We start from the raw sequence: 12,784 nt of genomic DNA, 5'->3' as shown, positions 1-12,784 counted from the left end.
ACTCAGCCAGACATATATAGAAGGTTGTCAAAGTTTTACATGTCATGACAAATCTTTGAAAACTTTTAAGGAAGTGGAGTCGTGTCGAGCTTTCTTCCTGATCGTGCTTACAGGACCCAGGACAGGTCCTTAAATTTAAGTTGCTGACCCTCTCCAACTTTACAACAGTGGTGTGCTGAAGAGCATCTCTGAACTCATTACACATAGAACCTTGAAGTGGATGGGTGGGCTTCAGCAGCGGAAGCCCACGAAAGTATACAGTGGCCACTTTATTAGGTATAGGAGTTACGTAATGAAGTGGCCACCGAGTGTGTGTGTGTGTGTGTGTTAGTAGTTACTGTTGTCGGACTTGTTCTACTTCCTCCTGTGCTCTGCGTGGTGCTGTGCGTTAACATTTCAAAACCCAACTTTCTTGTTAATGTGTAGATCACCAAACTCCGACCCCTCCCCTTCCCTGTGCTCGCTTCAGACTCTGCGCACTGCAATACGTGACTGCGCTTCGGATAATGTATTCGGAACCTTCGTCTGCTCTCATTAAATAGAGGGGGAAGAGACAGAGAGAGAGAGAGAGAGAGATAGAGATATGCAAGAACCGTAACACCGGTCCGATGCAGGTAAGCCCATGCACTCTAATCGCAATGCAATGCATGAAGTCATTTTCATCTTTGCCACGCTTCATGTATCAAACAATCTATTGCGAGTAATTATTATATTAACTAATTAAGCTGGTGCATATTCTTGCTTATAATTGCAGCCGATTCTTCATCCCGAAGAAATTCCAGGTAACTTCTGCCTGATAATCTGTCAAGAAAAAAATAATGGTATGAACTCAAATTGTTTTAAATAATTGGATTTTCGATTTACTGATGCAGTAGTTTGTGTATGTGTCTCTGTTGGGGCTGGCTCCCATCTAAGATCTTTCCCGTGGAAAATTCGGCCGTGGGATGAACATAATAAAAATATACATTAAGACGTCTGGAATATTGATGAGGGTTTCACTAATAGGATTGTTCCGAATTGGAGACACCCCCGCGAGTAGCGGAAGCTGCAGGCTTGAGTTGTGATTCACGAATGCGAATCGCACAATGCAGTCAGAAAAAAATGCATTTTAATTGCACATTTTTAATAATCCTTTTAGCACACAGCCTGTCAGAGCTGTGGTGCAAGAGCCCACCTCTTATTGGTCAGCTTTGTTTAGCGGACTTAACGCTGATCCTTTGGTGGTATTAGCACCTTGGTGAAACGGGGAAGGGGGTGGATGGATTAGGGTAGAGGGCTGTAGCAATGTATGAGGAGCGATATTGATTCCACGCATCTCAATTATTCCGCAAATGCACGACTACGTTTAAGGTTTTAATGATGCATTTTATGTCACGCGAGGAAAAATACCATTATTGAATAAATGCAAGATGTGACGTATCTTAATATCGACAGGAGAAACTGAGATTGCGCGCCGCGTGCAGTGTTTGCCGGGATTTGTAGTTCTTTTTTTAAATATATTCTTGAAGAGTAGTTTTAGTGTTGCAGTTTTCGTTATAATAATGCGTGCGACTATCGGAATTATTTAATTCAATATTTTCTTTTTTTTTAATTCTTAAATGAATAAAGACAGTTAATGAAAAAGATGTTGGAAATACCTAACAGGTCAGTCAGGAAAGGAAAGGAAATAAAGTTTAGGAATCACGTCGATGATTCTCAAAACTGGGAATAGTGAGAGATGAAAAACAGATTTAAAGGAGCAGAGAGAGGGGGAGAGGAGAAGCGATAACAAAAGGTCTGTCCTAGGATGTATTGGAAGAGGCATTCAATGAAGGTGGATGGCCCCCCTCATTTCAAACAAGGATTTTCACTGCACTAAAAGGGTGTTGAATCTGTTGAATTCATTGCTACAGACGGCTGTAGATGCCAAATCATTGGGCCATCCGGGCCATGCTCTCTTCTCGCCAGGATGCATGCGTGAGCTAACCCAGCTGCAGGAAGTGGTGGATACAGCCCAGTCCATCATTGGCAAAGCCCTCCTCACCATTGAGCACATTTACAAGGAGTGTAGGAAAGCAGCATCCATCATTAAAGACTCCCACCATCTTGGAGGCTATGCTCTCATCTTGCAGCTACCGTTGGGATGGAGGTACAGGAACCTCAGGTTCCACACTACTAGCTTTAGGAACAGTTATTACTCTATAACCATCAGCTTCCTGAACTGGTGTGGATAATGTCACTCACTACAACTTAGAACTGATTGTATGAGTGATAGACTCATATTCAACAACTCTTTACAACTCACGTTCTCAGTGTAACCATCAGGTTCGGTCGGCGGCGTTAGTCTAGGGGAAGACACTCACTCTCCAGCCCGTCAAACTTGTGAAATCTCATTTGTGTGGATGCTGCGTGATGTTTTCCCCGTTACAAATCAGTACCACAAAATAACAAACAGTACACTATATGCAATTAGATGATTGAGCTTTATAATTCTTAATTTGACTAGAGGGTTAGTAAAGAAAACAAAAAGAAAAGGGCCCATTTTAGTGAAACAGTCTAATGTGCGTGTTGGAGCTCACGATTTTCCCGTCCATTCGTTCCCCATCGATCTCTCCTGGGTGTCGTCGACTCCGGATTCCCATTCCACATCCATGCAGTCCTGCACTCTGCAATCTCTCTGTTCTGACATCTTCTCTCTCCATCTTCTGCCAAACAAAAGCCCGCGAGTTCCTCGCTCTCAGGCACACAAGTAAAAACACTCCCCTCATTGGATGCCACACATTCCAAAGCTCCCTTTATCTCCATTCATAACCCAAACACTGCTGCTACAGAACAACCATTACATTAGCAGTGAAACCTTTCCCAGGGCACTACTCTCTTCCCTCCACCTATTTTAGTCATGTCCTCATGACTTTGAGATATGAGATAATTTGCCAACCCTTCCTGCAAAACAAAGTCCAACTCAGGTGTAAGAGGCAGTGACATGGCTCCCCAAAGCAGTAGGGGCCACACTCTGCTCCCCTGGTGTAACATAGGCCAGCCTATCCGGTGGTCTCCTGATTCTGTGAGATGTTCGTACCCCTTCATCTACCTCCTCATGTTCTGACACTACTGGGGATATTTCTGGTCTACCTGGCAAGGCCTCCCCCGGCCTATCACTTGTGCCCACCTGCAACTCAGACCCCTTTGTCCCTTGGCTTGAGCCCCGCTTCATCCCATGCAGGGTCCCACTACAACCCAGGCCGTCCGCAGATAGCCCCCCCCCCCAATATCACCTGACTCAGCATGAGAAGGGTTGGGAGTCTCTTCCTCAATCAGTGGGGAGTTAGCAAATGGCAGCATGTCCTCATCCTCTGAATCAGTATCGCACTCAGGGGCAGGAGCCGGTCTAATCTCTCTGCTGTTGGTCCTGCAGTCACCCTACGTCACCGCAGAGTCCTCTTACGAGGTTGGGCTCTGGGTCAACCTGCACCTCTTGTCCCAGAGGCAGGAGGTGGTTCCGATGGAGAATCTTGACAGACCTACTCTCATCCACTGGTTTCACCCGGAAAACTGGTATGTTTGACATCAAACTCTCATCGACATAGGGCATAGCCACCCAGCGGTCAGCCAACTTATGCTCCCAGGTGGCCCCAAATTCCTTATGAGGACTCGGTCTCCTGGCATGAGTTGTGAGAACCTAACCTTTTGATCATACCTCGTCTTATTTCCTTGATTCTGCTTGGCAGCCGCAACCTCAGCTAATTCATAAGCCTTTTTCAGCTCCCTTCTCATATCAGACACACACTTCAAATGAGTCTTCGGTGGTAGGTCGCCCTTGTCAGTCCCAAAAAAATGCTCGATGGGCAACCTCGCCTGGCGCCCAAACATCAGATAAGATGGTGAGTACCCAGCAGCTTCATTTTGGGTGCAGTTGTAGCAATGGACCAGATGTTCAATATGTAGACTTCATCCACTCCTTTTGCTGATCTCCAAGGTTCCGAGCATGTCTGGCAAGGTCCGACTAAACTTTTTGGGCTGAGGATCACCCTGGGGGTGATAAGGATTAGTCCTTGGCATCTCGACTCTGAGCATGCTCAGTAACTCATGGATGAGCCTACTTTCGCAATCCTGTCCCTGATCACGATGTATCCGCTTGGGGAGGCCATAATAAATGAAATCTTCTCCCCTAACACTTTGGCACCGTGAACGCCCTCTGGTCCTTGGTAGGGAAAGCCCGCGCATATCTGGTGTAGTGATCCGTGATGACTAAGACATTTGCCATGTTGCTAGCATCTGGCTCTATTGACAGCAAATCCAAACACACCAGGTCCAGAGGCCCCACACTCTGCAAGTGGGACAAGGGAACTGCCCTCGTAGGCAGCTTCTTCCTCCGTATGCATCGAATGCACGACTTGCAGTACTCTTTGACCTCTGGCTTCATTCGGGGCCAGTGAATTTGACCTCTGAGCATTCCTTAGGTATTTTGAACCCTCAAATGTCCAGAATCATCATGAAATGACTTCAACATAATCCTCTGATACTTCTCAGGCAGAACCAGCTGAGAATGCCTAGGTCGGTCTGGCGGTGACGTGATCCCAGTATAGGATCCGGTTCCTCAACTTCAATCTGGGCCTTTCTCTCAGTAATGGAAGAACCGCAGTGTGTTTCGTCCTCTCTGCTTGGGCTGGGTCTCCCTCTTTGACCACTGACCGAATGGTACCGATGCCCGGGTCATCTTGCTGAGCAGCTGTCACTTCCCCAGGATTCAATTCTGGCAGCTGATTTGTCTTCAGAGCAGTCAGGTTACAGTAAACTTGTGGAATGGCGTCATCAGAAGCTCCCAATTGATCTACCGCTCAATCCTGCCCTTGCCTTCCATCCGCCTTCACCATGATGGCAAACTGACACATGGCTTTCACCCCCGAGGCAGGAATGCTCTCCTACTCTTCGTCCCTGTCCAGTCCTTCGTGCGCACGTCAGGACAAAGCATCAGCATCAACGTTCCTGCTTCCCGGCCGGTACTTCAGGCTGAAATCATAGGCAGGCAACACCGCCAACCACCTGTGCCTGTGGCATCCAATTTCACCAAGGTCAGGATATAAGTTAGGGGTTTGCTGTCCATCCTCACCTCAAACTTGGCACCATAGAGGTAGTCACACAACCTATCCACACAGCCCATTTCAACGCCAGAAGCTCCAACTTATATGTGTGATAGTTTTTCTCAGGGTGACAGTCTCAGGCTGACAATCGCAACAGTTCTCAACCCAGTGCCCTGATCCTGATGCATGGCACCCGCTAAGCCCTCTCTGCTGGCATCCATATGCAGTACATACAGCAATCGGGGGGGTCTGCAAAAGCCGGTGCAGGTGCCTGGGTCAGCATCTCCTTCAGCGACTGAAAGGCCTCTTCACATTTCGCATTGGGGTTTAGATGTTTCAGAAAGGACAGGGAGGGAGGCAAAAGAGGTGGGGTTGTGGCAGAGATAGTGTCACGGCTGCAGAAAAGGTGGACGTCATGGAGGGATTGTCTACGGAGTCTCTGTGGGTGGAGGTTAGGAACAGGAAGTGGTCAATAGGGAAGCAGATCCTGGAAAGGTGTAATAATAACAGAGTTGTCATGGTGGGAGATTTTAATTTCCCAAATATCGATTGGCATCTCCCTAGAGCAAGAGGTTTAGATAGGGTGGAGTTTGTTAAGTGTGTTCAGGAAGATTTCTTGACACAATACATAGATAAGCCTACAAGAGGAGAGGCTGTACTTGATCTGGTATTGGGAAATGAACCTGGTCAGGTGTCAGCTCTCTCAGTGGGAGAGCATTTTGGAGATGGTGATCATAATTCTATCTCCTTTACAATAACAATGGAGAGAGATAGGAACAGACAAGTTAGAAAAGCGTTTAATTGGAGTAAGGGGAATTGTGAGGCTATCAGGCAGGAACTTGGAAGCTTAAATTGGGAACAGATGTTCTCAGGGAAAGGTACGGAAGAAATGTGGCAAATGTTCAGGGGATATTTGTGTGGAGTTCTGCATAGGTACATTCCAATGAAACAGGGAAGTTATGGTAGGGTACAGGAACCGTGGTGTACAAAGGCTGTAGCAAATCTAGTCAAGAAGAAAAGAAAAGCTTATCTAAGGTTCAGAGAGCTAGATAATGTTAGAGATCTAGAAGATTACAAGGCTAACAGGAAGGAGCTTAAGAAGGAAATTAGGAGAGCCAGAAGGGGCCATGAGAAGGCCTTGGTGGGCAGGATTAAGGAAAACCCCAAGGCATTCTACAAGTCTGTGAAGAGCAAGAGGATAAGACCTAAAAGAAAAGGACCTATAAAGTGTGACAGTGGGAAAGTGCGTATGGAACCAGAGGAAATAGCAGAGGTGCTTAATGAATACTTTACTTCAGTATTCACTGTGGAAAAGGATCTTGGTGATTGTAGTGATGACTTGCAACAGACTGAAAAGCTTGAGCATGTAGATATTAAGAAAGAGGATGTGCTGGAGCTTTTGGAAACCATCAAGTTGGATAAGTCGCCGGAACTGGATGAGATGTAACCCAGGCTACTGTGGGAGGCGAGGGAGGAGATTGCTGAGCCTCTGGCGATGATCTTTGCTTCATCAATGGGGATGGGAGAGGTTCCGGAGGATTGGAGGGTTGTGGATGTTGTTCCCTTATTCAAGAAAGGGAGTAGAGATAGCCCAGGAAATTATAGACCAGTGAGTCTTACTTTAGTGGTTGGTAAGGTGATGGAGAAGACCCTGAGAGGCAGGATTTATGAACTTTTGGACAGGTATAATATGATTAGGAATAGTCAGCATGGCTTTGTCAAGAGTAGGTCGTGCCTTATGAGCCTGATTGAATTTTTTGAGGATGTAACTAAACACATTGATGAAGGAAGAGCAGTGGATGTAGTGTATATGGATTCCAGCAAGGCATTTGATAAGGTACTCCATTGCAAGGCTTATTGAGAAAGCAAGGAGGCATGGGATCCAAGGGGACATTGCTTTGTGGATCCAGAACTGGCGTGTCCACAGAAGGCAAAGAGTGGTTGTAGACAGGTCATATTCTACGTGGAGGTCGATGACCGGTGGTGTGCCTGAGTGAACTGTTCTGGGACCCTTACTCTTTGTGATTTTTATAAATGACCTGGATGAGGAAGTGGAGGGATGGGTTAATAAATTTGCTGATGACACAAAGGTTGGGGGTGTTGTGGACAGTGTGGAGGGGTGTTGTGGATAGTGTGGAGGGCTGTCAGAGGTTACAGCAGGACATTGAAAGATGCAAAACTGGGCTGAGAAGTGGCAGATGGAGTTCAACCCAGATAAGTGTGAAGTGGTTCATTTTGGTATGTCAAATATGATGGCAGAATATAGTATTAATGGTAAGACTCTTGGCAGTGTGGAGGATAAGATGGATCTTGGGGTCCGAGTCCATAGGACGCTCAAAGCAGCTGCGCAGTTTGACTCTGGTTAAGAAGGCGTACATTGTATTTGCCTTCATCAATCGTGGAATTGAATTTAGGAGCCGAGAGGTAATGTTGCAGCTATATAGGACCCTGGTCAGACCCCACTTGGAGTACTGTGCTCATTTCTGGTCACCTCACTACAGGAAGGATGTGGAAACTATAGAAAGGGTGCAGAGGAGGTTTACAAGGATGTTGCCTGGATTGGAGAGCATGCCTTATGAAAACAGGTTGAGTGAACTCAGCCTTTTCTCCTTGGAGCGACGGAGGATGAGAAGTGACCTGATAGAAGTGTATAAGATGATGAGAGGCATTGATGGCGTGGATAGTCAGAGGCTTTTTCCCAGGCTGAAATGGCTGCCACAAGAGGGCACAGGTTTATGGTGCTTGGAAGTAGGTACAGAGGAGATGTCAGGGGTAGGTTTTTTACACAGAGAGTGGTGAGTGCATGGAATGGGCTGCTGGCAGCGTGGTGGAGGCGGAAATGATAGGATCTTTTAAGAGACTCCTGGATGACTACATGAAGCTTAGAAAAATAGAGGGCTATGGGTAAAGCCTCGGTATTTCTGAGGTAGGGGCATGGCTTATTGAGAAAGCACTGATAAGACCACATAATTATAACATATAGTTACAGCAGTCCAAAGCAATACCATAATTTGATAAAGAGCAGTCTCAAAGTTCCAGTCGACTCCCGATAGTCCCTGATAATAGGCGGCAGAAGGGAGAAACTCTCCCTGCCATAAAGCTCCAGACGCCGACAACTGTTGATGCATTGGAAGCACCCGACCACAGCTGGTGAGTCTGTCTGAAAACTTTGAGCCTCTGACCAGCCCTTCGACACCGAGCACCGAGCACCATCTCTGCCGAGCGCTTTGACCCCGCCCCAGCTGCCGAGCAACAAGCAAAGCCAAGGAATTGGGGCCTTCCCCTCTGGAGGTTCTGGGTCACACCGTAGCAGCGGCAGCGAAACAGGCATTTCAGAAGTTTCTCCAGATGTTCCTCTGTTCTCTCACGTCTGTTTCCATCAAATCAGGATTGTGCACGGCACCCTACTTGACAGATAACAGATATCATTCACTGGAGTGGCTGCGCAAGCTGCGTCGCGCCGCCATCTTCTCCTCCTCACGAACCTCCTATAGTAGCCCTTCACAAACCTCCTGTAGTAACCACAGAACCCAAGGAACGAGCACAAAGCACTCACAGTCTGGGACCTTGGCCAGGTGGTCACAGTCTCTGTCTAAGCCGGATCCATAGCTACTCCGTCCTGTGAGACTGTGCCCAACATAGCTGACAGACGTCTTGCAGAACTGGCACTTGTCCAGTGAAAGTTTTAACCCTTCAGCTTTCAGGTGGCCCAGCACTTTCAGTAGCCTCTCTTCATGCTCTTCCAAGGTGGACCCAAACACTATGAGGTCATCCAGATACACTACTACCTCAAGCAAGTTCATACCCCCCACCATTTTCTCCATGACACGCTAGAAGGTTGTAAGGGCTCCTGATATGCCCTGGGGCATCCTTTTGAACTGGAAGAATCCCAGTGGACATATAAATGCCGTCTTCTCTTTGCCAGCCTCACTCATGGGGACCTGGTAATATCCACTCCTCAGACAGGGCAGCATGTCTTCGATCCTTGGGACCGTATGCTGGTCGGGGACGGTACGCCTGTTCAAAGTCTTATAGTTCACACACATCCGTACCTTCCCATTCTTCTTTCTGGCACTGCTATTGGGGTCACATAGGGTCTTCAGGTTTCGGTAATGATCCCAGCTTCATTCAACTTACACAAATGCTGCTGAATGTCTTCCTCCTCTGCAGAGGCCAGTTGCTGCAACCTCTCTCTGAATGGGATGTCCTCAGTCACCTGGGTAGTATGATGGGTGCTCCTGGAACAACTGGGAAAGACACCTTCCAGCTTCAACATCTTCTCTATCAACCTTCTCTTCCAAACTGCAGGAACCGGGGGGGTCCCCGAAGTTGAATGACTCAGCAGTCAACGCTCTCTCTTTTTCCAATAGTTTCTCCCCGGCTTGTCTCACAGGGACACTAGACATTACCGTCACTGGGAAAAGATGCGCCAGGGGCATCCCCCGCTTAAAGGTGACCTCCCTCTTCATAGTGTTCCTGACAATCACTGCCATCCTGTTCACCTGTACAACCGAGGGTTTCTGCAGTTTGAGTTTCACCAGTATCCCAGCAGGTAATCCAGATTCCTCCTTGTGGTCTTCCGGAGCATCCACTAAGATGGCTTCGTCATTGGGCCATCTCGGGAAATTTGGGGTTTCCCATTACAGGTGGCCCCTGTTTTCCGAACATTCGCTTTCTGAAACCTTGCTGTTATGAAAGACCTACATTATTTACCTGTTTTTGCCAACAGAATGTGTTTTCACTGTTACGAGAAAAGGCAGCGTATGAAAAAAGGCAGCGCACGAGAAAAGCAGCGCGCGCCGGAACAGCCAAGCTCCTCCCCCGGAACTGCATTCTAGCCGGTATTGCTTAAACACGTGCTTTATATCGATTTATTTTGTGCATCCGTTAGCAAGATGAGTTCTAAGGTATCCGAAAAGCCTAAAAGAGCTCGTAAGTGTGATACTCTTAGCGTAAAACTAGCCATAATTAAGCGTTTTGATCGTGGTGAACGAAGTAAGGACATTGTCCACACGTTGAACTTGCCTGCGTCCACCATTCACACTATTTATACGCAGAGAGAAAGAATTTTGAAAGCTGCCGATATTACTGTTGGTTCTGCTCGTAGCAAAGTGGTCTCTCTTAGTCGGCGTTCAATAATGGATAAAATGGAAAGTCTATTGCTTGAGTGGATTAATGGGTGTACAAAGCGTGGTGTTCCATTAAGTTTTCTTATATCTGAGGAGAAATCAATCAGTCTTTTTAACAATCTGAAACAGAAAGCACTGGACGATGGTGATGAAAGTGGAATTTAAAGGTAGTCATGGGTGGTTTGATTGGTTTCTGAGGCGAGGGCAGCTTCATAGTTTAAGCAGTGGTCCCCAACCTCCAGGCCACCGACCAATACATTGCCGCGAAGAATGCAGTGGTGCAGCAGTAGTTGGGACGCACACAGCACATCTTTAAGAAAAAAGCCAAAATAAACAAGCTAATTAATTAGGTGCTGCCCGGCACGTAAATGTCGGCCCAGATCAGAGGCGATTGCCGATTGCGTCAGGTGCTTATTCATATAAGCAAGTGTTTAACTGTGATGAAACTGCAATTTATTGGAGTCTTCCCGATTCTGGTAAGTGAAACTTCACTGTACATACATTATTTCTACTTTACATAGGCTGGGTATTTTTTATGCGATATTTGGTATGATTTGGCAGCTTCACAGCTTAAAGGTTACTGGAGAGAGTGTTTCTGCTGAGAGCGTTTGCGCCGTGTTTTTGCCGAGAGCGCTTCCGCGAGATTTTCGCTGCACTAGACAGTGCTGCAGGAAAGTATTTCTACTTTACATAGGCTGTGTATTTATCGTATCATTCCTGCTTTTACTATATGTTACTGTTGTTTTAGGTTTTATGTGTTATTTGGCATGATTTTGTAGGTTATTTTTTGGGTCTGGGAACGCTCAAAAATTTTTCCCATGTGAATAAATGGTAATTGCTTATTCACTTTACAACATTCCGGCTTACGAACCGTTTCATAGGAACGCTCTACCTTCAGATAGCGAGGGAAACCTGTACTCTCGCTACTTCCCTGGGTCATAACACAATTGGCTTGGACTGGGTGAACCACACAGTCCCTCCTCTGAACTTGTTTTCTGGCCCAATGCAGCCATGCACTTCCTCAAAAGCAGTTCGGAACACCGGGTGAACGGACAATGTTCTCAGGAAGCTCTCTCCAGCTTTCTCCTTGCAGGCTCCCATGAGCCCCCTCACAGTAGGAGTGTTGGTCCCCACAGGAATTGAAATGCCGCCCCTCTCCGGGTCTGGACAAACTAGCACTAATGTATCAAGTGCCTTAGCCACTCCCACAGCAGCCTCCGAAAGCTCCAGCTTATGAAAAGTAACCATCATATGGATAATCACCCGCACTGAGACCTCAGATCTCTAGTGCACTGAGTGGCGTCAATGGTAAATGTGTCAAATACTGGTTGTAAAATGAACAGTACGGCAAATGACCTGCGATCCTGTGTCAGGTATGGCTCTAGCATAACTACCCTCTATCTGTAGCGATACGCTGGAGCTTGGCCCCACTAAGCCTTCAGGAATATGGTTCTTTGCTTTAAGGTGTTCCTTGATATATGGCTGGGAATGTGTCCCCCCCCATCCCCAATATGCCAGGCTGACCCCTCACTGGGTCTCTTTTAAGTTTTCCCCATGACTCTTTCTGCTTAGATACCTGGGGACTCACTCTCCAAAGGGTTTCCCATCATTTACACTCCCACCTGAAGTGTTTCTCTTCACCACAGTTATAACAGATGATACCGGCCGCTCCCCTTCTCATGTGACACCGGCTGCTAGCAGCCCTCCGCATAGTCCGTCGCCTTAGAGGATCCGCCTCCCTATCAGCTCTATCATATGGGGGAGTGGGTCACACCTGTTGATAACAAGTTGGACACCTCAGTTCTCAACTCTGCCACAATCTCCTCTACTACTCCCAGGGACAGGTTATCTGTGGTAACCTCACTGCAGGTGACTACTACTGAGGACTGTACCCTGCTGACGGAGGCCTCCCGTGCTTCCAACGCATTCTCCTCCTCTCGTACTTCTCTGATTAGCTCAACAAATGAGGGAAGGGGATGTGTCTTACGAGACATTCTGAGACCCTAAGTGATCAGGTCCTGGGACTGGGCGCCTTTTGCTATCTGGTCCGTTCTTAACTGATCCACCTCAACCACCTGAATGGGCCCTCTGCGCCAAAAGCAATTTAGCTGCCTCCCTAGCCGAAAGATTTTGGCAGAAAGCTTCTCCCCGTTCTCCTGACACATGTTCTGAAACCCTGCCGTGAGCTCCATTGGGCTCCCTGTCGTGCCAAATGCATTTTCCAGTGCTCCCATGCAATCACCAGCCTTGGCTAGGGGGTACCGGAATTTCACGGCTCTCACCTCATCAAACACGCCCACTCAAACTTCCAGCCAATCTTTACATCATCAGAGCACTGCCACTCATCTGACAACTGAGAGGTCTTCTCCACCCAAGTCTCATACTCCTCTTCCCCCTTAGGGGTGGGCGTTATTGCAGAGAATAGGCAGAGCCTACCATAGCTGGGACTTTGGACCTAGGCATTTTTTTCATTTATTCACCGGAGTGGTAAGGACGAATACTAACTCAGAATTCTCAATCTTCCCTGGGGGATGGGGACTAATTAGACATTCCAAATCTGACCACTCTTTCCCCTCACTCCTCAGAAATGATAGA

At 47.3% G+C, this 12,784-nt stretch overlaps 1 protein-coding gene across 3 annotated transcripts in view; it reads left to right on the top strand.

Moving 5' to 3' along the window:
• Positions 1-471: 471 nt before the first annotated feature.
• Positions 472-12,784, top strand: part of LOC140196163 (polyhomeotic-like protein 3) — a 179,104-nt gene continuing 166,791 nt past the window's right edge. Inside the window, exons 1-2 of one of the 3 annotated variants that reach the window (XM_072254914.1) lie at positions 472-614; positions 755-782. The gene's annotated coding sequence lies outside the window, so the exon portion shown is untranslated. Of the gene's footprint in view, positions 615-754; positions 822-12,784 lie in introns of all 3 variants that reach the window. The other 2 variants (XM_072254913.1, XM_072254915.1) reach the window with 2 other exon arrangements.

Source organism: Mobula birostris, chromosome 4 (genome assembly GCF_030028105.1).
Source record: "Mobula birostris isolate sMobBir1 chromosome 4, sMobBir1.hap1, whole genome shotgun sequence".
Taxonomy (NCBI): Eukaryota; Metazoa; Chordata; class Chondrichthyes; order Myliobatiformes; family Myliobatidae; genus Mobula; species Mobula birostris.
This window is presented reverse-complemented; position numbering and strand designations above follow the sequence as displayed.